At 44.6% G+C, this 27,442-nt stretch overlaps 1 protein-coding gene across 8 annotated transcripts in view; it reads right to left on the bottom strand.

The window, feature by feature from the left end:
- NCOA1 (nuclear receptor coactivator 1) overlaps positions 1–27,442 on the bottom strand; it is a 346,176-nt gene that overhangs the window by 174,422 nt on the left and 144,312 nt on the right. Inside the window, exon 1 of one of the 8 annotated variants that reach the window (XM_075923290.1) lies at positions 7,070–7,367. The exons of the other annotated variants lie outside the window; for them this stretch is intronic. The gene's annotated coding sequence lies outside the window, so the exon portion shown is untranslated. Of the gene's footprint in view, positions 1–7,069; positions 7,368–27,442 lie in introns of those variants that run through there. 8 annotated transcript variants of the gene reach the window in all.

Below are 27,442 nucleotides of genomic sequence, written 5' to 3'. Positions count from 1 at the left end.
TTTTACTAAGTTATTTCTTTAAACCATCAGTTTTCTACCCTTCTTCATTTGTGGACCACTACAAATGTCAAATGTGACCCCTTTAGAAATTGTGGACAATCTACAGATTCTCAGGGGTCCATGGACCACAGGTTGAAACAGTTCTACAGCAGAGACGGCAAATATTTAAAGCCTATTTTGAGTAATACTCGTTAGCGTATGAAGCTGGAGGGCTGGCTAGTAGGTCACTGCTCACTAACAGCCAAAGAGCAATAGGGAAGGCAGGTAGAGTGTGTGCCATTCAGCTCCTAAAATGATTCTTTTTGTATGCCATTAACTCTTTTAGATGGGATCTGTCGTTGCCACATATTCTACATTGGAAGAACAACAACAAAAAATTGGCAGCAGCCAAAGCTAAAACAAACGGAAGAAAATATTCTGCTAACTGCAGGACAGAAGAAACCTGTCAAATGGATCCAGAATACCGCAACTGCATTCAATGCCCTGAACTGCAAATATTTTCCTTTCACCGTTGAGGCTACACGTTTAATTAAAAGCAGTCTTGATAATGAAGATTTTGAACCAATCTCTCCTCATCCACAGCCCTGCTGGCTAAGCAGATCTTCTTTCTCCCAAAGATATTGAGAGGGAGAAATGGGTCTGTACTTTTTGGCTGCCTTGAGGGCTGCAGTGCTTGAGTAGGTCTGAGGAAAGAGACCAGGTGGAATTCAGTGACGCCAAGCGCTGTACTCTAACTAAGCCCCAGGGCCACAGAGGAGTGCTTAGGGAGGAAGACTGAAGCTTGTAAACAGAAATGAATTGTTGCAGGGGATAACATTAGTTGGAAATTACCTTTATTTTTCGTTTTCCTTCGTGCACCCATCACAACATTCCAGGCATGCACAATGATGAGGAAGGTTATGACAACTACCGCACTTACCAGATTCTGAAGTTACCATGTTCGGCAAATGTAATCTCAACATTTTCCTGACAAGTCAGGGAAAAATATGTTCCAAACAACTGTTAGCAGAAGCAAAGTACATGAGGGCTTTTTTAGCATTGCATCCCCAGGAGTACAATGCTGGAGAAGTTAACCTTGTAGAGAAGGTAGAAAGGAGCAAATATAATTGCATCATTTCATGCCCTTTGAACAACCTTTGGATTCTGATGTTTTTGCCTGGAAGAATAATGAAAGTCAAACTAATTAAGCACTGAACGTGTCCACAGTACAGAGTGTGAAAATCTCAGAAGTCTGACAAGTTGGTAGGAAGCACTCAGCTCAGAGATTAGGTTTCATGCTGTCATTTTGAGAGCAATCATGATGGTACAAAAAAAATGATAAGTTTTTTTAAGAGTATTTCTCCATTGTTATAAACTTGGCACTGTGAAAGGCATCAGCCTGAGACCATTCCGAAGGGGACTGTAGCAGGTACACTTGCAGGTTGTTATAATTAACAAACATGTGGGCTAAAACTAGTCTTACTCAAGTCAGTATTTTCAGTAAAGTCAATGGGTCCAAAGGCCAACAGGGATTTTGCCTAACTTTTGTAATAGCAAGTATCCCAAGTAATCCTGCACCAAGAGGAGGAAATTGGTCTAATTTAATTATACATTTTGATTTCTAACCCTCCTAGTATGAAATCTCCATATCTGAAGCAAAGATCTCCTTTTCAAGGGCAAGGAAGGGGTTTTGTAATCCATCATGGTTCTTGTTTATTGTTTTACTCCTGGGGGAATTCTGCACAATTGCACGCACACAAAATTCATATTCCCTGCTGGTTTTCTTCCAGGGAGGCATTACAATTAGTTTTTTCCCACGAGGGACCACTGTGGTACCTAAAGAGAGGGTAGATGGCTCAGGGCCAGGGCAGCCAGCTAAGCAGAAGGAGAGGGTGGTGTCTGCCTTCCTCATGGGGGAGCTAGGTGACGAGACATGGGATATGGGGGGGGGGGGGTTTGGAGAGAGTGGGCATTGCTGGAAAGTCACAGACTGGGGATCAGAAGGGCTAATGGTGGAAGGGAATAGCCTATGCACAAGAGCTAGCAGGTGACAGCACTGAATCAGGGGGTGAATGGGAATGTGGGTGGAGGGCCACATGGGGGCCCAGGTGAGCAGGAGGATGAAGGAAGTGTGTGGCACAGGGACACACAGGAACAGGGGAGATACGCCTGTCTGAAAGGGAGAGGCTAACCTCCCCTCCCCCCCAATGAAAAGCCCTGTTCCATACTTCTCCCTCCAGTCCTCTATGTTCACTCCCATGCTCCTTCCCAGCAACTGCTTCCCTCCCCCTCTGCTCCTCTGTTGCCCCTGACTCCTCAAAGCATTTGCACTGCATCTGAGGGGTGCAGGAAATACATTCCTATAGTAAGGGATGTGAATGACTAGTCGACTCTCCGATAAACATTTGCTTATCGGATAGTCGACACGCTAGTCGACTAGTCGCTTCCCTGCCCCTTGCTGCCTCTATCAGAAAGAGGCAGCAACGGGGGAGGGAAAGAGAAGGGGGTGCTTCAAAGCGGCAGCGCCACATGGAGCCCAGGATCTGCTGCTTTGAAACGCCACATGGAGCCTGATGCCGGGCTCCTCACAGCGTTTAAAAGCGGCAACGCTGAGTGGCGCTCAGAATCAGCTAGGGACTTGCAGGGCTCCATGTGGTGCTGCCGTTTTGCAATGTAGCGGGAAGCACAGGACCAACGGGGGAAACTGCTTGAGTCCCCCACTGGCCCGGTGCTCCTTGCAGCACTTTCGCCTTCAAAGGTGGAGGAGCCCATATCATCTAATCAAACAGTTGATGCTAACTGTATCGACTATTCGATTAGCCAAATAATTGAAATTTTACATTCCTATTCTGTATTTTAGGCGGAATGAATTAATACTCAAAGTTCTGCATTACTATGCTCAGTAAGGAACATTTTTTTTCAAAAAACACTTCCTGGACTTCTTTCGTCTGTATTGTTACAAACATACTTGCTGGTAGACATTTTTAAATAAATTACCAAAATAATTTAAACTGGTGTGATTATTCTGTGTTATTGACCAATAAAATAAGCAGTAATTTTAAATATTGTGCACTGAATTTAAGTTTTTTGCAAAGAATTCCCCCAGGATTAACTTTTTGGATTCACCAGAGAGACTGGAACCATTGTGAATTCTCTCTGAATTCCAGTGGCAAATTTACACAACCCAAGAGCAGGCCCACAGTATTCCGCTGGCAACCATACTGCTGCCCAGGCTGTATGGATTTTTCATACGACTAATCCGGATAAAGACCGCTTTTTTCAGTAAAATGCATTTGTAGCCATTTCACAGCCATGCAGACTGTATGTCTCTATGCATTTCACACCAACAGTCCCCAGGCCCACAGAGCTGGTCTGAACATAGTATCTCTCTCACCATCAGCCACGTGGATGAGTCAAAAAGGGCAGAAGCAGCACTACAAGTCTTTCCTTATCACTTTACCACCTGCTGTTCCATACTAGAGTTAGAAGTGTGTCTACCTCCCTGAGACGAGCTGGTGCCAGGACAGACCTCCTGTCAAGGCTAATAGGCCTACCCAATCCTAGAATATCCTGATGGACTCTACTTGCTCACTGAAGAGCCAAGCCACCACGGAGCTAGGCAGACACTACACTAACATATCCACTTTGACTGACACCAGGCACAGAAGCATCCATTCTTCACTCGAGATGTTAAAATTTTGGTAAACATTCAACTGCTGAAAGTTCCAGTGGTGACACGTTTACACAGTGGGAACTGGCTCCATGGAGCCAGTGCACATGGGAAGCCAGCTCTTAAGCCAGCTCCCCACACGTACCGGCTCCCAGGATGCCACCTCCTCCCCCACCCCACCACTGCTGCCTCCTGCAATGCGGTGGGTGGGCACATGGCTCCATTGGGTAAAAGCTGGCTCCCCATGAGCACTGGCTTCCACAAGAGCCAGTGCTCATGTGGAGCCTGCTTAAAAACCAACTCCCCACAAGTACCAGCTCCTACCTGCCTCCCCCTGTGCTGCTGCCTCCACTGCAGAGGCAGCAGCACGGTGATGATGGGGTAGGGCTGTATGTATAGAATCATAAGGCTGGAAGAGACCATCAAGTCCTGGAAGAGGTCATCAAGTCTTGCCCCCAGCTAAAAAAGCAGGACCAATCCCAACTAAATCAACCCAGCCAAGGCTCTGTCAAGCCGAGACAAACTCTTCATGGGATGGAGATTCCACCACAGCCGCAGCGGGGCTGGGCAGCAGGCCCTTTGTTAAAACTGTTAAGTGTTATTAACCAGTTAACCATTGTAGCATCCCTAAGATCACACATTGGACGGACACTATACCACTCTCCTTCCTAGGATCCACACGCAACAAGAATTCCTTCAATTTACTGAAGGATGCCTTCATGCTAGTGGAGGTCTGTATACACAGCAAGTTAGTGTGCAGTAAGCCACGGCGTGACTCTACAGAGCACCAGCCTGCCATCCACTAACTCGCCATGTAGATCTTGCTACTGCACACTGGCATCCCTCCACTTGAGAGCGTGTGGTAGCAGAGTGGACACAGCCAATTAGCCTGTGGCAACTAATGAGCTGTCGATTTACATCCTGAGTTGCCATACACTAACTTTGTAGACAAGCCCTTGAGTTCTCAGCAGCATTCTACAATATTCACCAGGAGATACCTGGTTGTGTGGAAGCACATGGAGCTGGCTCCCATCCTTCTTTACAGACTGACTGCACAAGGTTGTAATGGGAAGCTGCCTGTTGGCACTGAGAATACACCCATATGTAGTTTGCAGCTGTAATGGAGAGCATGAACCTTGACATGGAAATACTGAAGGGCGGGGTGAGGGGGTTGCACAGATGAAAACAGTCATGCAAGGCCAGCAAGGACAAGAGAACAGACTGGGATTCAAGTGACTGAGTTCAATTCCCAGGTCCATGCTGCTATGTTTGTGATACTGGTCAAGTCACAATCTGCCTGTGCCTCAATTAGCCACCTGTAACAGGCAGAGGATGCTTCCTTTTCATGCTCTTCATCTTGCCTATTTAGAATGTAAGCTTCTCACGGCAAGGACTGGCTCTGGTATGTGTCTGCACACAACAGTTCCCAGTCTTAGTTGAGAGACTGTCGGCACCCCACAACACAAATAATAGTAATATGATGCTGCAGCGCAATATCACATATTGAACACCTGGAGATTATTCTTGTGTGTTTGGTGACTATCCTGCTGCCGGCAAAGAAAACAACGGCTGGCAAGAAAGACCGTGGAGTGGGAATTGGTGATCCGTTATTTCTGTCCCAGGAGGGCGTGGCAGCGACGGGCTTGCATTCGTGCAGCATTCTGAGGATCTAAAGCTTTGTACAAATGCTGACACTAATTTCCATCAGTCCAGTCTGACAGATGTGCAGCATATGTATATCCTTGGCTGCAGTATTTTAAAACAAATTATTGTACACAGCAATTCATTGAGCTTCAGTATCTTGCTCATACAACACACTCGATGCAGTGATTGCATCATTCGTTATTTTTATTCCAAAAGTGCTCATGTGCTAGGCGCTGCCTACACATAGTCCCTGTCCTCAAGGGTAGGTTCATATTGCGGCTGGTTTGAGTTCAGCAATTGTTCACACAGCCATGGATGTCACAAGTTCTATTCAGAGGGAGACAATGGCCAGGATACTGGGTTTCCCCCTTACTCTTTACAAAAAGTGTCATAAGACCTGTAGTTTTCCATACGGTTCAGCTTAACGTGTTATCTAAAAAATTGCAAACTACAGCACTGTGGTGCAGTCTCACCAAAGCATTAGTCTGAGATTTGAACCCCTAACCTTCTGATTCAGCAGTCAGGAAACTAGCATCTTATTTAATATTTACATATAGTGCCGGACTACAGCTGTGCCTGGATCTTTTGGCATTTATACCACACTCACACTACATATATGCATATTCAAGCATACAAGTACACATGCAGACACACTCCAGCACTTACAACAATTATTTGTGCTGATTCTATCTTCTTTGAATACACAACTCTGTCTAGGCAAAGCTATAAATGTCTCTGTACATACAAACTAGAATAAACAGGTTGTCTGTACTTTTAATTACACCCATACACAGATGGACCTTTCTGTAACAGTGTACAAGACATACTGTACTGTACAGCTCCGGTGCTGCTGCCTAACACTCTTTCCACCCCCTTCTCAAGATCATTGTATAAGTTTGCACCACACCGTCAGCAAACAATAAGATGCAGATCCATTATATTTGCTACATTCCCAAATATGCCTCCAGGATTTATAGAAACTCTTGGAGCCCCGAGTCAGAAAATGGTTTTAAGCACATGCGATAGACAAGTTAATGTTCAGAGCCCGTTTATAAAATATTCTAAAAATCTATTGTAGGAAGATATCCTTTAAATTGTGCAATAGTTTGTTTCGGGAACCCAAAACCACATACATTTGAAATCATTAACTTCATCTGTTGCTTTAAATTATTTCATCAATGATTAACAAACGTTAAGCAATCAGCAATTTCTTCTTTAAGCAAGGAGCTCTCTCTCTCTCTCTCTTTAAACTAATGTCTTTACTTCTGTAAGTTGCTGTGAGGATCCTTGCCAGATCTAGCCAGTTTAAACATTTACACATCGATTTTCAAGGTCACTGCTGAAATATGTAATTTTCTCCTTTAGTATGTTATTAAATACTATAGGGTAGACAAGGTAATACAAACTGTACCAAAAAAGTTCAATAAAAAACCATCTAAGCTCAAATGCTTGTGATAAAAAAGACTTTTCCTCGGAAAATTCAAATATAATTATCTGGATATCATCTTTTGTTTGCACTGTTACATAAACACTGACATAAGTGACTCTAAAAGCTTCTCTGCCTTGTACAGAATCCCCTCCAATCTTCTAGCAAAATGTAGTTTGCCTGGAAACAGCTGAGGTCTTCAGTGAAGGATACCAGCGCTTAAAGCTGGAGGGGGTAGGGAGAGGGGGTAGAAATTCTAAAGGTCTGGGAAGTAGATTTGTTACTAGCTCACAATCATTTTTTAAAAGCACACTTTGGGGGCTTAAAGAAATCAGGCAAGCTCTCCTTACCTGAGAGATTTCCAGCTAGACAAGTCTGTTTTCAGGCTGAGCAGCAACCAGATGACTAACATGCTGTTGTGAATCTCTCTCTCCCGCTCTCCCTCTTCCTCTCTTCCATGTGCTCCTGGATGTTTGCAATACATTCAGCATGTGTACTCTCCAGCACATGCTGCTGCCATGACAGGCAAAGGATTCTGAGCCAGCTCTCCTACTTGATTCCCACACCAGCTGACTGATAATTAAACTAAACATATACTGCCAGAGCCACTCGAACGCAGCGACTCTTCTGGGATCACTAGTGCCACCTGACAGGCTTCACCAAACACACAGGGTGGCAGGGCGGATACAGAACATTACTTAAGTCAGGTTTGCAATTCAATTGCATTCAAAGAATCAAGTGAGCCATAAATACTCTAAGATACACTTGACTTTTACTGAAGGAAAAAAAAAAAAGAGTAAACACACTGAAAAATCTCTCTGAAAGCGGCCAAAGCTCACTACTCACCTCCGGCACAATGCTTAGAATTCCAGTTGGTAAACGGCTTTTTATCTAGCTAAATCCATGTATGGTCCTCTATGTGCTCCGTAAAGCCTAGTGTGATATGAAATAATTATCTCTATTTTATAGAGGGAGGAATCGAGGCACAGAAAAATAAAGTGATTTGCCCAAGGTCACATAGGAAGCCCAAGGTAAAGCTGTATCCTGAATCCCAGTTTAGTACAAAAGGCATTATGTAAAGTCTATACCTGCAATCTCTCCTACACATCCAGAGGGTTAAGAAGATTAATCATTTCTTTATTTAAAAATAACCAGATTTTTATTTCATTTTTAAGAGAGGCCCTTCTTTACATTTCTGTTTGAGCAAAAAAAAAAAACCTAAACTGTTTTGTTTAGTTTAGAAAAGAGAAGATTGAGGGGGGACATGATAGCAGTTTTCAGGTATCTAAAGGGGTATCTAAGGAGGAGGGAGAAAACTTGTTCATCTTGGCCTCTGAAGATAGAACAAGAAGCAATGGGCTTAAACTGCAGCAAAGTAGGTTTAAGTTGGACATTAGGAAAAAAGTTCCTAACTGTCAGGGTAGTCAAACACTGGAATAAATTGCCCAGGGAGGTTGTGGAATCTCCATCTGTGGAGATATTTCAGAGTAGGTTAGATAAATGTCTATCAGGGATGGTCTAGACAGTATTTGGTCCTGCCATGAGGGCAGGGGTCTGGACTTGATGACCTCTCGAGGTCCCTTCCAGTCCTACTATTCTATGAAAAATAATTTAATGGCTAAGCTTGTAATAAGTTATAGTAAAAGAAGGCTTGGTCTGTATTTTAATGACTGAAATATCATCTGGAAGCTCCAATCAGGGAGCAGGACACCTACATAATAAGAGCTAGCCCCTGCTCAAACAGCTTACATGCATCCTTAAAAATGAGTTCAGCGTAAATGTTGGGTGTTCAGTGAACAGCAAGACTGGACGGCTAAAGAAACTGGAAGCACTTCAGTCAGTTCAATATGCTCAACCAATCATTTTTCATTTTGGAGCAAGTTTGCAAAGACCTTACACTCAACTCAACAGCATTTCTTTGTTTGTCTCTAGTATGAGAGCTTTTAAGTGCCATATCTGATCAACTAAAATTTTAGAGACTGCTCCAGGCATCAATGAACAAAACTCTATTGATTTTAAGGAAAAACAGAAAGCCAAAAAAGGGGTGAAATAGGGGCCATACAAAGCCCCTCTCTGCTCTTCAATGCAGCCACGAGCACCTTTGCAACTGTCCACAGGTCAAACTACTGTTTGATGGCACCCACACATACACTAGGGATGTTAAACTGCGGTTATCTGACTAATCACATAGTTGATACAATTTGTATTGACTTCACGATTAGTCAATAAGGACTGCGCTGCAGAGCTGCAGTGGGGGTAGCTCCAGGAGCCAGCTCAAGCCAGGACTGAGCAGTGCCGACTCGCGCTGGCTCTGGGAGCCACCCCCACTGCAGCTCTGCTTTTGAAAGTAGTAAGAGCCACCAGGCTCATTTAAAATGCAGATGTGCAGCGTCCCAGACCAGTGTGAGCTGGGACTCCTCGGTCCCAGCTTGCACCAAGTTCAGCAGCCCCTGTTCGCAGCAGCCAGCCCTGTCTACCACAAACAGAGGCTGCTTCAGCAACAGGGGTTGCTGCCAAAGAATGGTATGGGGGGAAAAGAGGTATGCAAAGTCCCTGATAGGGGGAGATCAGAGACTCTAGTACGGGATGAGGAGACATGCAAAGCATGGGGAACAGTGGCACACATGGAGGTCCTAGCTGGGGAATGACAGAGGGATCTGGAAATGGGAGGGCCACACATAGGATCCCTAATGATGAGGGTAACTAGGGAACATGGTACTGGAAAGGGGGGTATAGTCACCGGCATGGGAGTAATGGTGCACATGGAGGAAGAGGGAATAGGGGGTTAAGAGAATGGGAGACTCTGTTATGGGAGCAGGGTAGGACAGGGAGCACACGCAACCCTTGGCTGGAGGACACTGGAGAGGTGCAGGTGTCCATGACAAAGGGGAGGTGGAAGGGTGACATGCAAGGTGGGTGGGAGGAAGGAATGGAGGGACAAAAGGAGCCTCTGGTACTTACAATATGTTTTGCCTAGCTATGAAGAGTATAGTGCCCAAACACCCCCACAGCTCTCACTGTTTACCCCTCTAACGGCTTGCCCACTAAGGGATAACAGTCTACTATTGCTACAACCTAACTCACTCACTTCATTCAAGTGGTAAAAATCGGTACAGCAGTACTGACCGCCCTTCGTTCAAACTCTGCTGGTGACACCTTGGGTGGAGAGTGTGGTGGTGTATCATTACAGTGGGGGCCATTACACCTGGACTGTACAGGTCCAGAGGTTATTTTCATAGACTCGTAGGGTTGGAGACAGGTCACACCAAGGCCAGTCCCTTGCATTAAATAGTGTAAATACAATTGAATAGAAAAATTTTAAGAGGCTAGGCTACAGAATGGTTGCTGATATCAAAATGTCTGTATTTTCAGCTTAGTGACTGACTGGAAACACTGAAATATCAAGCTAAGATTTTACCAACAGCATAGTATCTGAATAGCTCATTCTGGATTTCCAAAAGAGGGACTCTCCCCTGTTGTCTCTTGTTGTTTAATGCTTGAGACAGAAAGACTCGCTTTCACACTCCCTCCCAAAAGCTGAACTGTTTTCCCAGTGAGTCAGATAACGCAGCTACAGGGATAAAAATAGCAGGAGGAGTGAGAAATAAAGCAGCAAGGGAAAAGGGGGGGGCATCAGATTGGAGTAAGTGTATCAGAAGGGTGAAGGGATACAGAAAGGGTGCCTCATACAGCAGGATCTGCAGAGAAAACTCTTGCACCAAAAGTGACTTCATTAGATGGAAGAAAACAGAAGCCACTAGTGGTAAAGTACAAGAAGAAAGGGAGGAGGAGACAAGGTATAGAGACAGCTGGAGCAAGACAATGTAGAGAGATTAAAATCCTCCTAGTTATTTAAGTGGATTCTAAAGGAAGATGAACAAACCCATTCCTTTTTACTCACGAGAGGGCAAGCAACATTGTTCTCCACCTGGAGGTGTCTGCAGACCTTGGATTTAGAGAAGGGATTCACAAGAGTCAAGTGGAAAGGAAATAAAAAGCATGGGTGAGGATTTCAGTAGAGGTGGAGCTGAGACAGTGACACTCCCGGGTACCATTATGGGGGTGATGAAAGATGAGTTAGAAGACCCAGGAGACTGAAGAAGTTTTCACGACCAAGGAGAATACCAAGGTTACAGAAAACTGAAGTACAGGCAGTCCCCGGGTTACGTACAAGATAGGGACTGTATGTTTGTTCTTAAGTTGAATCTGTATGTAAGTCGGAACTGGTGTCCAGATTCAGCCGCTGCTGAAACTGACCAGCGGCTGACTACAGGAAGCCCGAGGCAGAGTTGCTCTGCCCCCAGCTTCCTGGAATCAGCCTCTGATCAGTTTCAACAGGCTGAATCTGGACGCCAGTTCCAACTTACATACAGATTCAACTTAAGAACCCCAGAGCAACTCTGCCTCGGGCTTCCTGTAGTCAGCTGGTCAGTTTCAGCAGCGGCTGACTTGGGGACGCCTGGGGCAGAGCAGCTGGGGTGCTGCTGGGTTGCTCCAGCAGCACCGCTCCTCGGCGCTACTGGACCAACCCAGCAGCACCCCAGCTGCTCTGCCCCAGGCATCCTGATTCAGTCGCTGCTGAAACTGACCAGCAGCGGCTGAATCAGGATGCCTGGGGCAGAGCAGCTGGGGTGCTGCCGGGTTGGTCCAGTAGCGCCCAGAGCGGCACTGCGGGACCAACCGGCAGCGCCCCAGCTGCTCTACCACAGGCGTCCGGAGAAAAGCCTGGTCTGCTGGGGGGGGGGGGGCGTACTAGCTGCGCCCCCCCCCCCCAGCAGACCAGGGAGACGCGGGCAGCGGACCGAGACGCACCGTGGTCCCGCCGCCCGGGTCCTCCGCGGCTTTGCTCCGCGTCTCCCTGGCCTGCTGGAGACCAGCAGACCAGGGAGAGGGGAGCAAAGCCTCTGAGGACGCCAGCAGCGGGACAGCCGCAGCGCGTCTGGGCTGTCCGCTGCCCTCGTGCTCCGCGGCTTTGCTCCCCGTCTCCCTGGTCTGCTGGTCTCCAGCAGACCAGGGAGACACGGAGCAAACCCCGTTCGTAACTGCGGATCCGACATAAGTAGGATCCGTGTAACTCGGGGACTGCCTGTAAATGGAAGGGAAGGCCTAGTTGAAAAAGATAGAAGAGACTGAGGGAGCTGTACATGATTCTCTGCCACTCTCTCAAACTGGAATTAATTTGGCCAAATGAGGAGACTATTCTCTCAACACCCACAAAAGAGGCTACCACAGACAAATACAGATTCACCACTTCAATCACCACATGGATAAACAAGGCCCCAGTTTGAAACCTTCAGAGAACAGTTTTGTTTTTCAAGAACAAAAAAAAACAGGTAGCGAGATTTCCATTTTCTGTTCACTGTGGGCCTTGGAATATTATTTTACCTATATTTAACTAGAAAATGTACCCGGGTTGCTCAGGTCTAACTCAAATAAGTTCCATTTTTTCCATTTAAATCATAGAATCATAGGGCTGGAAGAGACCTCGAGAGGTCATCAAGTCCAGCCCCCTGCTCTAGGCAGGATCACTCTCAACTAAATCAACCCAACCAGGGCTTTGTCAAACAGACTAAAAACCTTTAGGGATGGATCATTAGCTGGGGATGAGGTTTCAGTATGGAGGCTGCCCCGGGAAGAGAGGGCAACCCCAGCCATCTCTCACCACAGAAGCTTGGGGCCAGGTGAGAAGCTCCTGTATGTGGCCACAGCAGCAGGCACAGTGGGAGGGAAGGATGCATGTCACCTAGACTAGGGGACAGAAACACACACACAGACACAAACTCTCTCAAATATATAGTGGGTAGCTGTCCCTTTCTCCATCTCAATGGGGTTATAGCGGTCTGGTTCTTTACTGCCCCCTGTGGTCATTCTACATTATTGCTGTTGCTCCTACCAGACCCCTCTCTTCCCATTGTTTGAGAAATAATCTTATTCCAGGCACATCCCATTGTCCTGGCCCAACCAAACCCTGACCTTCCTTTAAGTTTTGATAAGAGGAAGCTGCATACCAAATTTGGTCATCCTAGCTCTTACTGTTTAGGAGGAGATCTTGAACAGACGGATTCGCAGACAGATGGACAGACACACACAAAGTTTCTGAAACATACAGTAGACTTGTATGTTGCAGTTTTGAAACAATCCATATGCCTACAGAAGTTGACAAGCATATAATACTAATTGGAAAAATAAAAATACGATGAGATTGGGTAGTTTGCCAAAAAATTCCATCTCTTCAACGGTTTAATCTTTTTCATGATTTGGGTACCAATTATGCCTTTTTGCAATGAATTTGATTATAACTGGTATGATAGATGAATGATTAGTAGACTGCCTATCATAGCAGCATCTGCCTCTTTGGCAATAGATCATTTTCATAGAATCACAGAATACTAAAACTGGAAGGGGATTTCGAGAAGTTATCAAGTCCAGTCCCCTGCTCTCACGGCAGGACCAAGCATGATTCCAGATAGATGTCTCTATGCCAATATCTAAATCATTGATGAAGATGCTGAACAGAATTAGTACCAGATCTGACCCCTGTAGCACTCCAATTGTTATTATGCCCTTCCAGCATGACTGTGAACCATCAATAAATACTCTGATATCAGACATCCAGCCAGTTACGCACCCACCTTATAGTAGCCCCATCTAAGATGTATTTCCCTAGTTTATTGATAAGAAGGTTATGTGAGACCATATCAAATGCCTTACTAAAGTCCAGGCATACTATGTCCACCACTTCTCCCTTATCCACAAGACTTGTTATAGTATCAAAGAAAGCTATCAGATTGGTTTGACATGATTTGTTCTTTACAAATCCATGCTGGCTGTTACACCTATCATATTATCTTCCAGGTGTTAGCAGATGAAAGCCTTAATTATTTGCTCAATTATCTTTTCTGGCACAGAAGTTAAGCTAACAGGTTCAGTAGTTTCCTGGGGTTTTATTTCCCTTTTTATAGATGGGCACTAGATTTGCCCTTTTCCAGTCTTCTGGAATCTCTCCTGCCTTCCATGACTTTTCAAAGATGATAGCTAATGACTATCATCTTTACTGGAGTAGGAATGTTAAACTCCAATTTGCTCAGATTGTAGGTTGACGAACCAACATTCCCCCACATTCCGGGGTGGAGAACTGGCTTGGCTGGATCTGGCCCCTGAGGCTCAAGGCTTCCCCCACATTCCAGCACTGGGAAGCCAATGCTGGTGGTGCAGCCCTTCAGCCTCCCCACAGTCTCCTGCCTCTGCCCCCTGCCTACAAGGTTAGAGTGCCAGCACTAGCTCCCCAGTGCAGGAGGATGAGAAAGGCCCGAACCTCATGAGCCAGAGTCAGAAAAGCTGTGGCTGAATCTGACCACAGACTCTGCCCGGTGTGGGGAGGAAGTGGCTCTGTGCGCTACTGCTCCCCCTCTCCCTCTCACTGGGGAAATGGCAGCATAGCAAAGCACTGCCTTGAGGCTTTTCCCTTGCTGAGGGAATTGCGACCAATAGGACCAGCAAGAGGCAGCGCCCGGGAGCAGCAGAAGATGCAGAGCTATGGAAATGTCTCCCCGATTGCCCAGATCCCACACCCCCATCCCACTCCTGCACCCCCTCCCGCCTAGACCTCCCCTCCCCAGCCTGCTTGTGCACCCTACCCCCTCAGACTCCCAAACTCTAGCCCGCTCCCGCACCTCCTCCTGCCCTGACCCCCACCCCATTCCTGAGCTTAATACTCCTCTCACCCCCACTCTGCTCCTGTACCCTATGTCCCGCTCAGCCCTCCCACTCCCAGTCCACTCCTGCCCTGCATCCTCCCTCCTGCCTAGACCCTACACCCCAAGCCTACCTCCCCTAGAAGCCCCCACAATATTGGTTATCTGGTATCTTTTAGTGAGGTGTGAGTCTGTTTTGTTTTTTTGCTTCTCACTTTTGTGCGGCACCAAACAGACAGTGGGTCAGTGGTCCCTGACCCAAAAAAAAATCTCCACCCCTGCTCTACAATTTCAACCAAAGTGGATTTTTCCTTCTGCTCATAATAGCTCTGCCAAAAAGAAAAAAAGGCTTTAGTTTACTCTTCCCCAGAGATGGCTGCATTTCACTAGTCAGCAAGTGATTCCTGGACAGTCTACCTATAGTATGTACAAGGATCTGCAATCCTTCAGCATCATTTTGGGGGAGTGGAGCATCCACCCGATATTTAAAGAGGAATTATACCCCACTAGAAATGGATCATCCAAGAGAGAGAGAGAGAGAGAGAGTTAAACAGCACCAAGTATCTGAATAGGTAAAGAAGAATTTGCAGAAGTGGCAGAAGTGTTGTTAGCAGTTCCAGTTTCACTTCCTCTCTCTCCCCTGAATATGATGATTAATTATCAGGACTACAAATACCCAGGGAGTGGGTGATTTCCCACTTGTTCCCCAACATTCATCTGTTACTAATTCATCACCCATATTGCACTTCCCTTGCACTAGGGGTTATGTACTTTTAAAAGTTATTACTTTTAAAGTGAGTTGCAAAACATCAATGGAAACTGAGGCCATTGGTACAGCGAGGCAAAATTCACACTGGTATAATAAATTACACTGTCATTACACCAGAGTGAACTTCTAGTACTTCGCTGTGGAGCGGTGCAACTGCTGCAGCACTCTCATATAGCTGTGGTCTACCAGTACAAATGTTTTAATGCAAAAAAGGTCCTGAGACCTGGTCTATATCAACATAACTAAGTCAATTAGTGGTGTGAAAAATCCACACCCCATAGCAATATAGTTATACTGACCTAACCCCACGTGCAAACGGCGCTATGTTAGTGGGAAAGCTTCTCCCATTGATATAGCTACTGCCTCTCACAGAGATAGATTAACCATACCAATCGGAGAGCTCTCTCCCATCTGTGTAGAACAGTGGTCCACAATGCGGTGCCCACCCCTGGGCATATAAGCATCCCTGCTCCTGGGCATGTCGCACAGGAGCGGCGCCGGCCCCAGGCGCACAGGCGCTGCTGGCTCCTGGGCATGCAGCACAAGAGCAGCGTCGGCCCCATGAGTGTGGAGCATGGGTGGCGCTGGCACCGGGCGTATGGGCGGCCCTGGCCCCTGGGCGCACAGCGTATGAGCGGCCCCAGCCCCGGCCTCACAGTGCAAGGGCTGTGCCAGCACCAGGTGCGCAGCACATGGGCAGCCCCGCCCCCAGGCGCACAGTGCATGGGCTGTGCCAGCCCCGGGAGCGTGGGGCATGAGCGTCCCCGCCCCTGGGCACGCAGCGCAGGAGCGGCACCAGCCCCAGGAATGCAGCGCATGGGTGACCCCGCCCCCGGGCACATATGCGGCCCTGCCCCCGGGTGCCCAGCGCATGAGTGGCCCCGACCCCGGGCGCCTGGCTGCCCCAAAAGGTTGAGGACCACTGGTGTAGAACGTCTTCACTGAAGTGCTGGAGTGCACCAATGCAGAGTTTTAAGCATAAACTTTCCTTAGTTGTGAGGGAAAGGAGGAGGGGACATTGTAGAATCCCCACTGAATAGGATGCGGGACACATTCAGTGCACAAAAAAGTTTTAACCATCTTTAAAGATTCTTTCCTCTTGAATCTTCTCACTCAAAACCACAGGTATTACCCAAATGCTTAAAGTGCCCCAGAAAGTATTGTTCTGTGACATGACACCCCACATAATCCATCATATTTTAATCAAACTGCCAATGTTTGAAGAGGTGTGCTCAAAGAACCCAAAAGTACAAAAAAGGTGTCAGAAAAGGAAAAAAGTAATGTTAGAAAACGTAAAGCTTGTTGTTCTCCTGAATATTCTCTCTTCCTAGTTAGCCAAAGCATTCTGCAGAGATACAGGTTTATATCAGTCTTTATTTGTATTTGCTTTCCCCTTTTGAAAAAGGAGGCAGGTTTTTTTTTCCTTCCCTGAACAAATCAGAGCTCTGATTTTCCACATATTTTCACTGAGATGATAACTTAGAGAACCTGATCAGGCATTTGGGCCCTATTGGACTAAGCAATGTATACTCATAATGAAAAATGGTCTATCCCAAAGATCTTACAATTTAAGTTTAACACAAGAAGTAGCATAGGTGGATGCAGCAGATGAAGGAGCATATGGTAATAGCGAGATGGTTATGGTTAGCATAAGTACTAGCTGTAGTATGCCAGATGCCTAGCCATTATCAATGTTTTGAGGCATTGTGGCAAATTTGCATTTTCATGAGAATGAACAAACCCAACATTTTAAAGTCACATTTAAAGGCCTGATCCTCTGCTGCCTTGAGAAATAGTATACAAAGTGTCTGCAAAACATTATCAAATCAGAATTCTTCTTTCCCAGCGGTGGCAGTGTTTTATAATTTCTCAGTGAACATAAAGTGAACAAATGGTTCGTACAGAAAAGAGTAACTCATTTTAAGATGCTTTCCAGAATTGTTTGTAACGGGTTGAAAACATTTAAAAAATGGTTAGACTTGACAGTGTCTCTTCAAAGGCTGAGGTGATTAAGAGAGCCTTAGAAGGCGCATAGTCTCCATCCAGGGAGGAAAAGCCAAGGCTTCCTTGAGGCACTTGACAACCTTGCAATGAGCAGTTGGGCAGAATATGTAAAACCTATCCAAAAAAAGCCAGCTCAAGGATAGAAAGCACCTTCGTAATAAATGAAGGCATGGAGAAAGTTCTCCAGATTTAGAATTGCTTGACTGAAGACCTAACCACAGCCAGCATGTTCAGTTAGCAAATGTTTGTACTTTCTTATTAGGAAGAAAAACTCATCCTGCTTTCCTATATAAAGAATCAGGGGGACAGCATCTAACTTTTGACGTCAGACTTTATAAACAGGGCACAACCGATCAATGTACAGTAGAAAGAACTAGATGCCGTGGAAGACCCAAGAGCTGGGTAACTGGGTACAAGAGATTGGCAAAGCCCTCACAGAGGTTAGGACCCAATTTATTATTCCAGGAGACAACATCATGCATTTAATCAGAATCCTCCATTAAGACCATTGGGTGGTCTCATGTTCATATTTTATAGCTTCTGCCTATCTTACCTCTAATTAGTTCAGTTATCAAATTACATATATTTATTACTCCACCCACCATGGAAACTTACACATGGGAAAACACTGATATACCCCGTAGAGATCAGCCCATGTTTCTGGATGGTTCTGCACATTTCAGGTATGTGGTCTTGTCCTGTGTCTCCTTGCATGTGTTCACACTACAAAACCAGAAATCCAATGACTTCCCAACCTGCCGCATGCCCTCTAACAAATAAAATACTGCTGTGCAAAAGGCATGTGGGTTCCCCAAACAGACATCTGGGACTGTAGTTACTTTGTGGGTGCGGAAGGAATTATGTAACAAGGAAGCTGAAGCCAAGTGTGTGCTGAGAAAGGAGCAACACTGGTGTCAAAGCAGGACACTATGGAAAGAAAGGACAACAGTCTTCAGAGTACAGCTTCTAGTGCGGATTTCAACACCTGGAAATAGGAGGGAAAAAAATCTGCCACGATCATCAAAAATACCCTATCCTTGGGAATATTTCAAGACATTTCTGTATCTCTCTGTGAAAAGGGATTCATGTGCTAAACAGTAATACAAAGAGATGCAAGGACTGAAGAATGAAACAACAATATGAAAATGCTGCTCAGAAGGCAATGACTTTGAAGATAGTGACGTAAATACGTCTGAACAATCTGTAATAAGTTACTAACCCGCTGATCCAGACTGCCTTCCATGTCTTACTATATTAGTAAATGATCATTTCAATTGTTGTAATTAATTTGTGTTTTGGGTGGATTATTGTTGAATATCAAAATGTGTGTGTTCAAAATATAAGTGGTATGATTGCTGTGGCTTTATCAATTCAATTTTTACAGTTACTGCTGAACCTCTGAAATAATTGTTTATTGCCCAATATAACCAACTATCCTAGGTGAAGATTTTTTTGTTTAAATGTAGTTTTATTAGGCATTTATAAACTTCAGCATCTAAAAAATTTGAGCTGTTTAGTATGCTGCTAGAGATTAGGGTTTAAACAGATTTTGGTAATCATGTATTAGTTATTTTCCCCCATATGATTGGGTTTAGAATAAATTAAATCATTTAAACAATGGTACAAACAGCTGCAGTTTTCATTTACCCTCTCATTTTTTAAAAGCAGCTCACTGAGAAATAATCAGTGGCAGTGTCTTTTTTAAAAAATAATTTTATTTAGGGTCCAGTTTACACATAAGTGGCTAGGAACAACCATCATCTACAATGTGAACAACTTCGGTGTTATTTTCTGGTACCACCACCACAGTGCTGCAACTAAACATATGTCAAAGTAAATTATCTGTATCTCCCCCTACTCCTTGCCAAACTGCCTTCACCCTGCAGTAAAAATCACAGGTGACTTCATAATCAGGACCAACAAATTCTAGCAAGACTCCACAGATTAAAAACTTGTTTGATTCATTTGTGCAACCAACTCTCCATTTGTCTTGCTCAGAACAAACTTTTCATTGACAAGGATCAATCATTACAATCAGGTTTACTTTCTCCACTCAGCAGAGCAGACATGATTGGAAATTGCTGGTTATAGCATATGACACTGATGAGAAAATGTGTTAATCTGAGTCTCAGTGGGTACAGCAATGTATGCAGTGATCTTGTGCCCATGTGACAACAGAAGATGGGGTTGTCTATTTTTCTAAAACAACTGATACATGAGAAAATACTTTTATAGCAGAATACAAGAGTACCAGCCATAACCAATGGAACAAAAAGTGAAATATGTACCTTTGTCACAGACAATGTAGCAAAGATTAAAAGAAATCTAGAACAGAGATATAAATAACCCTTTAAATAGTTAACCAGTTAAAATTATAATGTTTAACCAGTTAACTGTTGGCCAGGGTTGGAGTACTGCCAGCCCACCTTGGTGCCACCAGGATCCCTCCAGAGCACATGGGCAGAATCTGAGCAGCCGGGGCTGCTCCAACCTGCCATGGTTGTCCAACCAACCAGCTACCTGGTAAGAGCCTAATGCTTACCAGGTAACCTTTTACATCCTTAATCTAGAAGACTATTATGAAACAAACCTAAAACTTACAGCATATGGAAAGAGTGCTCATCTGATGCTCGCTTTACCCAAAGAGTCGCTTTACCCAAAGAGGAATATCAAAGTTACAAGCACACTGAAAAGGGAGATTGTTCGTAACTCTAAACAAAAACATTATGGCTCTTCTTTCGAAAGTTTACAAGTGAACATTGGCTTAATTCATCATTGAAACTTTACTGTTTTTAACCATCTCAATTTAGATAAAACAAGCACAGAAACCATTTCCTTACCGTTTAAAATCAGATTTTACCCTTTCCTTATTTTTTCAGTAGTTTACATTTATCACAATACTGTACTTGTATTTGTTGTTCTGTTGTTATTACTGCTGGGTTTTTTTTTGTTTGAGTTGTTACTGGTTTTTTTGTTTTGTTTTTATTATTGTTTTGTTGGTTTTTTGCTTCTGCCTACTGTGTAATTCTGGTTCCAAATGAGGCATGTGGTTGACCGGTCAGCTTGTAACTCTGAGGTTCTATAGTGAAGCTCTAGGTAACAAGGAGACAAACAGTACAACAAGTCTTAAAGGTAGGTGGAAATGGTAGATGTGGTATACCTTGTCTTTACTCACATGACCTCAAACAAACTAGGAAAAATATAACCTCGATGGAGCTACAGTAAGATGGATTCATAACTGAAAGGAAAACTGTTCCCAGAAAGTAGATATGCATGGTTCACAATAAACCTGGAAGGGCATATCAAATGGAGTTCCCAGGATCAGTTCTGTTCAATATCTTCAATATCAGTTTGCAGATGATACCAAGCTGGGAGGTATTGCAAGTGCTCCGGAAAATAGGATTAAAATTTGAAATGGTCGGAACTTAAAAGGGTGAAATTCAATATAGAAAAATGCAAAATGCTCCACTTAGGAAGGAATACTCAGTTGTACTCTAGAGAAGTAAAATCCTATTTAAAAAGTTAACTGCTTACTCGGTAAGCATCACCTGTTAACCCTTTATATCTGTTTTGCACAAATACAAAATGGGAAACGGCTGCCCAAGAACAGATGGTTATATTTGCAACAGTGTGATCCATTATATTAAAAATAATTCAGGGATGTATTAGCAGAAGTGCTGTAAACAAGACACAAGCAGTAATTTTTCTGCCCTACCGCAAAATGATTAAGTCTCAACTGGAGTAGTGCGTCCAGTTCTGGGTACCACATTTCAGGAAAGATGTGGACAAATCGGAGAAAGCCCAGAAAAAATTATTAAAGGTCTAGAAAACATGATCTCTGATGGAAAATTGAAAAAAAATGCATTTGTTTAGTCTAGAGAAGAGAAGACAGAGGGGACATGATAGTTTTTAAGTACATAAAACATTGTTACAAGGAGGAAGGAAAAAAGTGTTCTCTTTAACCTTTGAGGATGGGACAATGGGCTTCAGGACAAGAAACAATGGGCTTAAAGTGTAGCAATGATGATTTAGATTGGATCTTAGGAAAAACTTCCTGTCAGTCTAGTGTGGAATCTTAGAGATGGTCTAAATCAGTGGTTCCCAAGCTTTTTTATGCCGCGGACAGCCAAATCCATTCACAAACTTTTGGTGGACTGGTAACATTTTATTTGCATGTTTGCATAGTCATAATTCATTATGAAGATGCAAATAAAACGTTACCTGTCCACCTAGAGCCAACTCAGCCCTTTGCTCCCGAGTGCCTAACATCCTTTGAGCCTCACCCCTACACCTTCTGCCCTTTGACCCTTCAACCTCTGACCCTTATAGCACATGCCAATGCCCTCTTGCCCCATGACCCCACCATGCCCTCACCCAACAACCCCTTTGCCCCCACCCCCACACTCCCCAGAGCAGAGATGCCCCTTTAGGGAGTGGGCTGTTCCCTTGCCCAAGTGCAGTGAGTAGCCATTGGCAGTGAGCATGCTCCCTCCTCCCTCACACCCCCTCCCTCCCCAAGGACATCTCATGCCCCCATGGGTGGGAGGGAGCTCAGAGCCCCAGCCGGCTGCCATTACCAAGGGGGAATGGAGGTGACTCCTGCTCCGCCTCCTCTTGCCTCAGTGCCACCGCTGGCAAAAGCATCTGCGGGGGTGGGGGAGCGCGGAGCTCCTGCCAGCCACCATTACCAAGGGGGAAAAGGGGTGCGCCCTGAGCCCCAGCACCACCGTCAGCAAAATCAGCCGCGTGGGTGGAGCAGACATTTGCAGCATGCGGGATCCCTCCTCCTTCGCACCCCAAGCACGTCTCCCAAAGTGCAGCGGAAGGAGGGAGGGAAGCACCTCCTGCCGCCACCTTAGCCACCACAGCTGCCAGAGCTGAGCTGCAGCAAACAGGCATGAGCTCCAGCAGCTGCAGTTCATGGCCCGGAGGTTGGGAACTGCTGGTCTAGATAATACTTAGTCCCACTTTGAGTTCAGGGAACTGGACTAGAAGACCTCTCCAGGTCCCTTCCAGTCCTATGATTCTATGAATAAAGGAAAATGTTGCTGAAATTACAAAATACTTCCATAGCAAACAACTTTGCTTCAGTTTCACTGAAGAGAGCAGGAGGATTCAAACTAAGTTCTTCCCAAGATGTGCATGGAATTCCACAGCTGACTGTTTTGAGCCATTTATTATGAATTGGTCTTTACTGATGACAATTTCTGAATATCATTGGAAATGCAGAAGATATGCTGAATATACTGAAACCTATTTCCATAGCCTTGGACAAACTGTGAAAAGATTGTTCCTGCCTTGCTGATGCTGTTGAAATTTGGAAAAAACTTCAAGTTAAATTGCAGGCAGTAAAGAAGTGTAAGGATCCAGCACTTATTCCTCTTCAATTTCTTGTCAATATTTCAACTCAAAATACCATGGTAGAGCCCTAAATGCTAAAGAAGTACCGTGACATTGGCATCTAATCATCACCCATCAATTGTGCCAACCAGAATAAATTACAGGGCTAGAGGTGAACCATTCAAGCAGCACATGTTTGCTGCTAATCTTTTAGAGAAAGTCACACCACTGAACTGGCAGAAGTCACTAACTAAGCACCTGAAACCTTAGTTGGTTGAAGTGCTAAACTAGGTTTTGACAGCATCAGCTGGTTAGGCAGGCAAAGAAAAAATATTCTCATCATGTCGACCAATTCATTCAGGCTACAAACAACAACGAGGGAAGAGATAAAATGTTAGTGTTAAAAGTCCGAAGAACCACCTAAGTAGCTTAGGAGACTGTTGTCTCATTTTTAAGAGACTAACGCACGAAGAAACTTATGCTCCTGTCACTTTCACTAGGCATGTTTCAAAATTTTCCCAGGCTGACCTGAAATCAGTTAAATTCACTGACTACAGTTAATTCCTCTGTTTAATAAATCACTTAGTTGTAAACGTGAAACATAACATGAAACATATTTTGATAAGAACATGTTTATGTACCCAAAACATTTCATGTGGTTTAAATACACATTTTATATGTTGTTTGTATGTTTACTTAAACACCAGTTAACATACTAATACAGCATGACAGAAATCATGAGCTCGTTACATATTAAATAAACAATATATCAGTCACCATTTTCTAACATACAATTAATAAAACTGAAAATATTAAGCTATATAATTGCTTACATAAATGTATATAGTTATAATGTACCTTTCTAGCTAACAAAAGATGTATTAAATCTAATAATGTAAAGGCTGTGTTTAGTTGAAAATCAACATGTTTTAATGGCTATATCAATTATTTTTTTAAGAAAATGACTGGAAGAACACATGGAAAAGTTGATGAAAACTGATTATTTAAATGTAGATTTCCATTTCCTGATTTAAATCTTTAAATTGCTGATTTAAATCAATTCACCGTGTTGCCTGTGTCAACCCATAGGTCTATTGGCCTAGTCTCAACCATTCTGAACACTACATTTTGACTTTTAATTTACATATGAAAACTGTATGCAGGATTCTCCTAGCAATATTCTCATTGGAAATATGTCCTCTCTGCAGTATTTCACCCAACCTCAAGAAAAAGGATTGCAAGTTACTTAGAGTAGAAAACAGACCTGATTCTATTGCATCACCCACCTCTCTCAGAGATAATTACTCTAACATGCCAGGCTCCTTAATTGGAAAGAAGCCCTGTTTATAACCCACAAATTATTCATAGCGACTAATGATCCACCAAGAGGCATATTCTTCCTTTGTGCTTTGCTGGCCTCTGTAAACTCTAAAAGAAGCGTGGTCTATTACCACCAGCCTGCAGACTGACAGATGCTTCCTTGCTTTGTCCCAGCATTGCTCTGTCCCCCCTAGAAGTGACCATGGACTACAACTGGAGAAGTGCCACAAGACTATCATCAAAGCATAAGTGTACAAGGCACGGCACACTACACACGTGATGGATATGGATGTTAAACCTGCACGACTACGTTAACATCCATTGACAAATAATACTACCAGCAACCACAGATAGAACATAACGAAGAATGGCCATATTGGATCAGACCAGTGATCCATCCAGCCCAATGTCCCGTCTCCCATTAGTTCCTGGCAAGATGCTTCAGGGGGAATGAAGAGAAACAGGACAATATGTAGTGATAATTGTCATCCAGTCCCAGCTTCTGGTGGTCAGAAGTTTAGGGACACCCAGAGCATGGGGTTGCTTCCTCGCTTATCTTGGCTAATAGCCATTGCTGGATCTATCCTCAATGAACTTATTCAGTTCTTTTTTAAAACATTGTAATGCCTTTGGTCTTCACAACATCCCTTGCCGAGTTCCACAGGTTGACCATGCATTGTGCGAGGAAATACTTCCTTGGATTTATTTCAAACTGACTGCCTATCCATTTCATTGGGTGAAACCTGGGGCTTACGTTATGTGAAGTGGTAAACAACACACACTAGTTCATTTCCTCCAAACCACCCATGACTTCTATCATACCCCTCCCCCTCCCCCCCCCCCCCCGTCACCCTACACCACCGGCAGCCTTCTCTTTTCCAAGTTGAACTGTCCCAGTCTTTTTAAAATTCTCCTTATGTGGAAACGGAGAGATTTCACTTAATTATTTTTGTTGTCCTTCTCTGGACTTTTTCCAATGCTAAACCATCTTTGAACTGATATTCTAAGGTATCTTTGGGAAGACTAGGACTGCATTCAGTATTGAAGATGTGGCTGTACCATGGATTTATACAGTGGTATTATGATAGCCACTGTTTTAGCTATCCCGTTCTGAATGGTTTCTAACATTCAGTTCAGGGATTGTTTTGACTGACAATGAACACTGAGTGGATGTTTTCAAAAAATATGCACAGCTTACTCATACTGTAGTGTTTCTTAAACTTTTTAAGACCAAGGAACACCAAATTTTTTTTATGAGGAACACCAGGGATTTTTTTTGTTGTCAAAAAAAGGTCGCCTGTCTCTTTAAGGGTGGCCATTTTGAATTCTCGTTCTCCACAGCACACTGGTGTGCTGCGGAACACAGTTATGAAACACTGAATTATTGTGTACGTATAGTTGTGCATAATCCCTTTACAGATTGTACCTCCCTTAACTGGGACTCCCTGGTCCGTCAATATCCGTGGTCCGGCATGAGTAAAAATGAATGGAGATGCCTATCTCCTAGATCTGGAATGACCTTGAAAGGTCATCAAGCCCAGGCACCTGCCTTCACAGCAGGACCAAGTACCATCCTTGACAGATTTTGCCCCTGATCCCTAAATGGCCTCCTCAAGGATTGAACCATAACCCTGGGTTTAGCAGGCCAAAGCTCAAACAACTGAGCTATCCCTTCCCCTCCACCTCCATGGACTATGTATGTTCCTGGACCACAGAGCCCAGGAAAAGGGAGGCCTGGCAGTAGGGCAGGAGTGTGTGTGGGGGGGGGGGGGCCACAGGCAACCCAGTGTGTGTGGGGAGGGGGAGGGAATGGACAGCACAGCAGAGAGTTTTCGCCCCAGCAGAGGCTTTGGAGCTCTAGCCCCAGCAGTGGCCAGGGAGCTCTGTGTCCCTGGCCCTCTGCCCCAGCCCTGGCTGCATAATTCCAGCCCCAGTTATGGAGCCAGGCTCCTGCTGAGCTGCTCCAGTCCCAGCTGCGCAGCTCCAGCCCCGGCTGCGGAACCAGGAAGCTATGGAGCCCCAGCTGTGGCCAGAAACATTTAGAGAGCTCTGGGGGGCTGGTGCAGCAGTGGGGGCAGGCTGGAACCCCAACCCAGTGGCAGCATAAGCCACAAGGGGAGGGACCTTCCCTCCTCCATCAAATCCCCTGGTTCGGGACCAGTGAGGTCCTGAGGGTGCCGGATCAGTGAGGTCCAACCTGTACTTTGCATTTATCAACACTGAATTTCACCTGCACTTCTGAGGCTCCTTCACCACATATTGTGAGATCCTTTTATAACGCTTCGGAATCAGTTTTGACCTTAACTGTCTGAGTAATGTTGTATCATCTGCAAAATTTGCCATCTGATGCTTTACTCCATTTTCCAGATCGTTTATGAACATGTTGAACAGCAGTGATATCCCAGTACAAATCCTTGTTTATTTTGTCCCTTTCTTGCCTGTTTTTTACCCATTTATTGACCCAAGAGATCATGTCTTTTCTCATGACCACTTACTGTGTTCAAGAGTTTTTGGTGAGGAATCTTATGAAAGGCTTTCTGAAAGTCCAAGTTCACTTTATGAATGGGATCACCGTTGTTGTCCTCCTCAAAAAAATCCAATACATTAGTATGGCACAATTTCCCATTGCAAAAGCTGTGCTGACTTTTCTCCAACCTATTATGCTCACTCGTGCATCTGATAATTCTGTTCTTTATTATAGTTTTTGCTGGATACTCAAGTGAGGCCTACTGGCTTGTAATCGCCAGGTCTGCCTCTGGAGCGTTTTTTTTATAAAGTTGGGGTAACATTAGCTATCTGCCATTCATCTGATACAGAGGCTGATTTCGGGGATGAATTACACACCATAATTAGTAGCTGTGTAATTTCAAATGAGAGTTCCTTCAGAACTCTTGGCTGAATACCATCTCATCCTGGTGACTTATTACTGTTTAGTTTATCAAGTTGTTCCAAAACCACTTCTATTAGATACCTCAAGGTGTGCCAGTTCCTCAGATATGTCACATAAAAAGAATGGTTCCTGTCCTCTCCAAGCAGAAAATAGCAGACAGGGAACATAGAAGAAAATGCACGTGAGTGAAGAGATTAACTGCACTAAAAGGGAGAGGGAGAAAATGTTTCAGGTCTTTGAGTCCAGTTCAGACAATGTAGTCAGCTTTCCAATTCAACAACAGATTTGTGCTTCTGTAACTTTCAATACACTAAGAAACAGTTAACATTTTACTACATGATGGTTAGTTTCTGAGTTCAGAAGATGAACTTTGATGAGCATTTATCTTACACTAGTTGGAGTTACCCGGTGTTGCTCAGGAAACCGGAGGAACAAAATGTAGAAAAACAGTAGTCCATTATCTTTTTTTGAATGGTAGAAAAGTTGCACTGATTTCTATAGGGATTAAAATATAGGTCTGCGTCATCTCCAGAGGGGGTTGTGACCCCAGGTGGAGGGGAGGTTACATGCGGAAGGAGTGCCCCAGCTTGCGCCCGGGGCTGCAGGTGCCCGGGGGGGGCAGGGCGGGTACCTGAGCCGCTGGGCATGTGGGGGTCGGGACACTGCATGCGGGGGGGGGGGGGAGGGTCGCTTATGTAACCTCACA

This window comes from Pelodiscus sinensis, chromosome 3 (assembly GCF_049634645.1).
Source record: "Pelodiscus sinensis isolate JC-2024 chromosome 3, ASM4963464v1, whole genome shotgun sequence".
NCBI lineage: Eukaryota > Metazoa > Chordata > Testudines > Trionychidae > Pelodiscus > Pelodiscus sinensis.
This window is presented reverse-complemented; position numbering and strand designations above follow the sequence as displayed.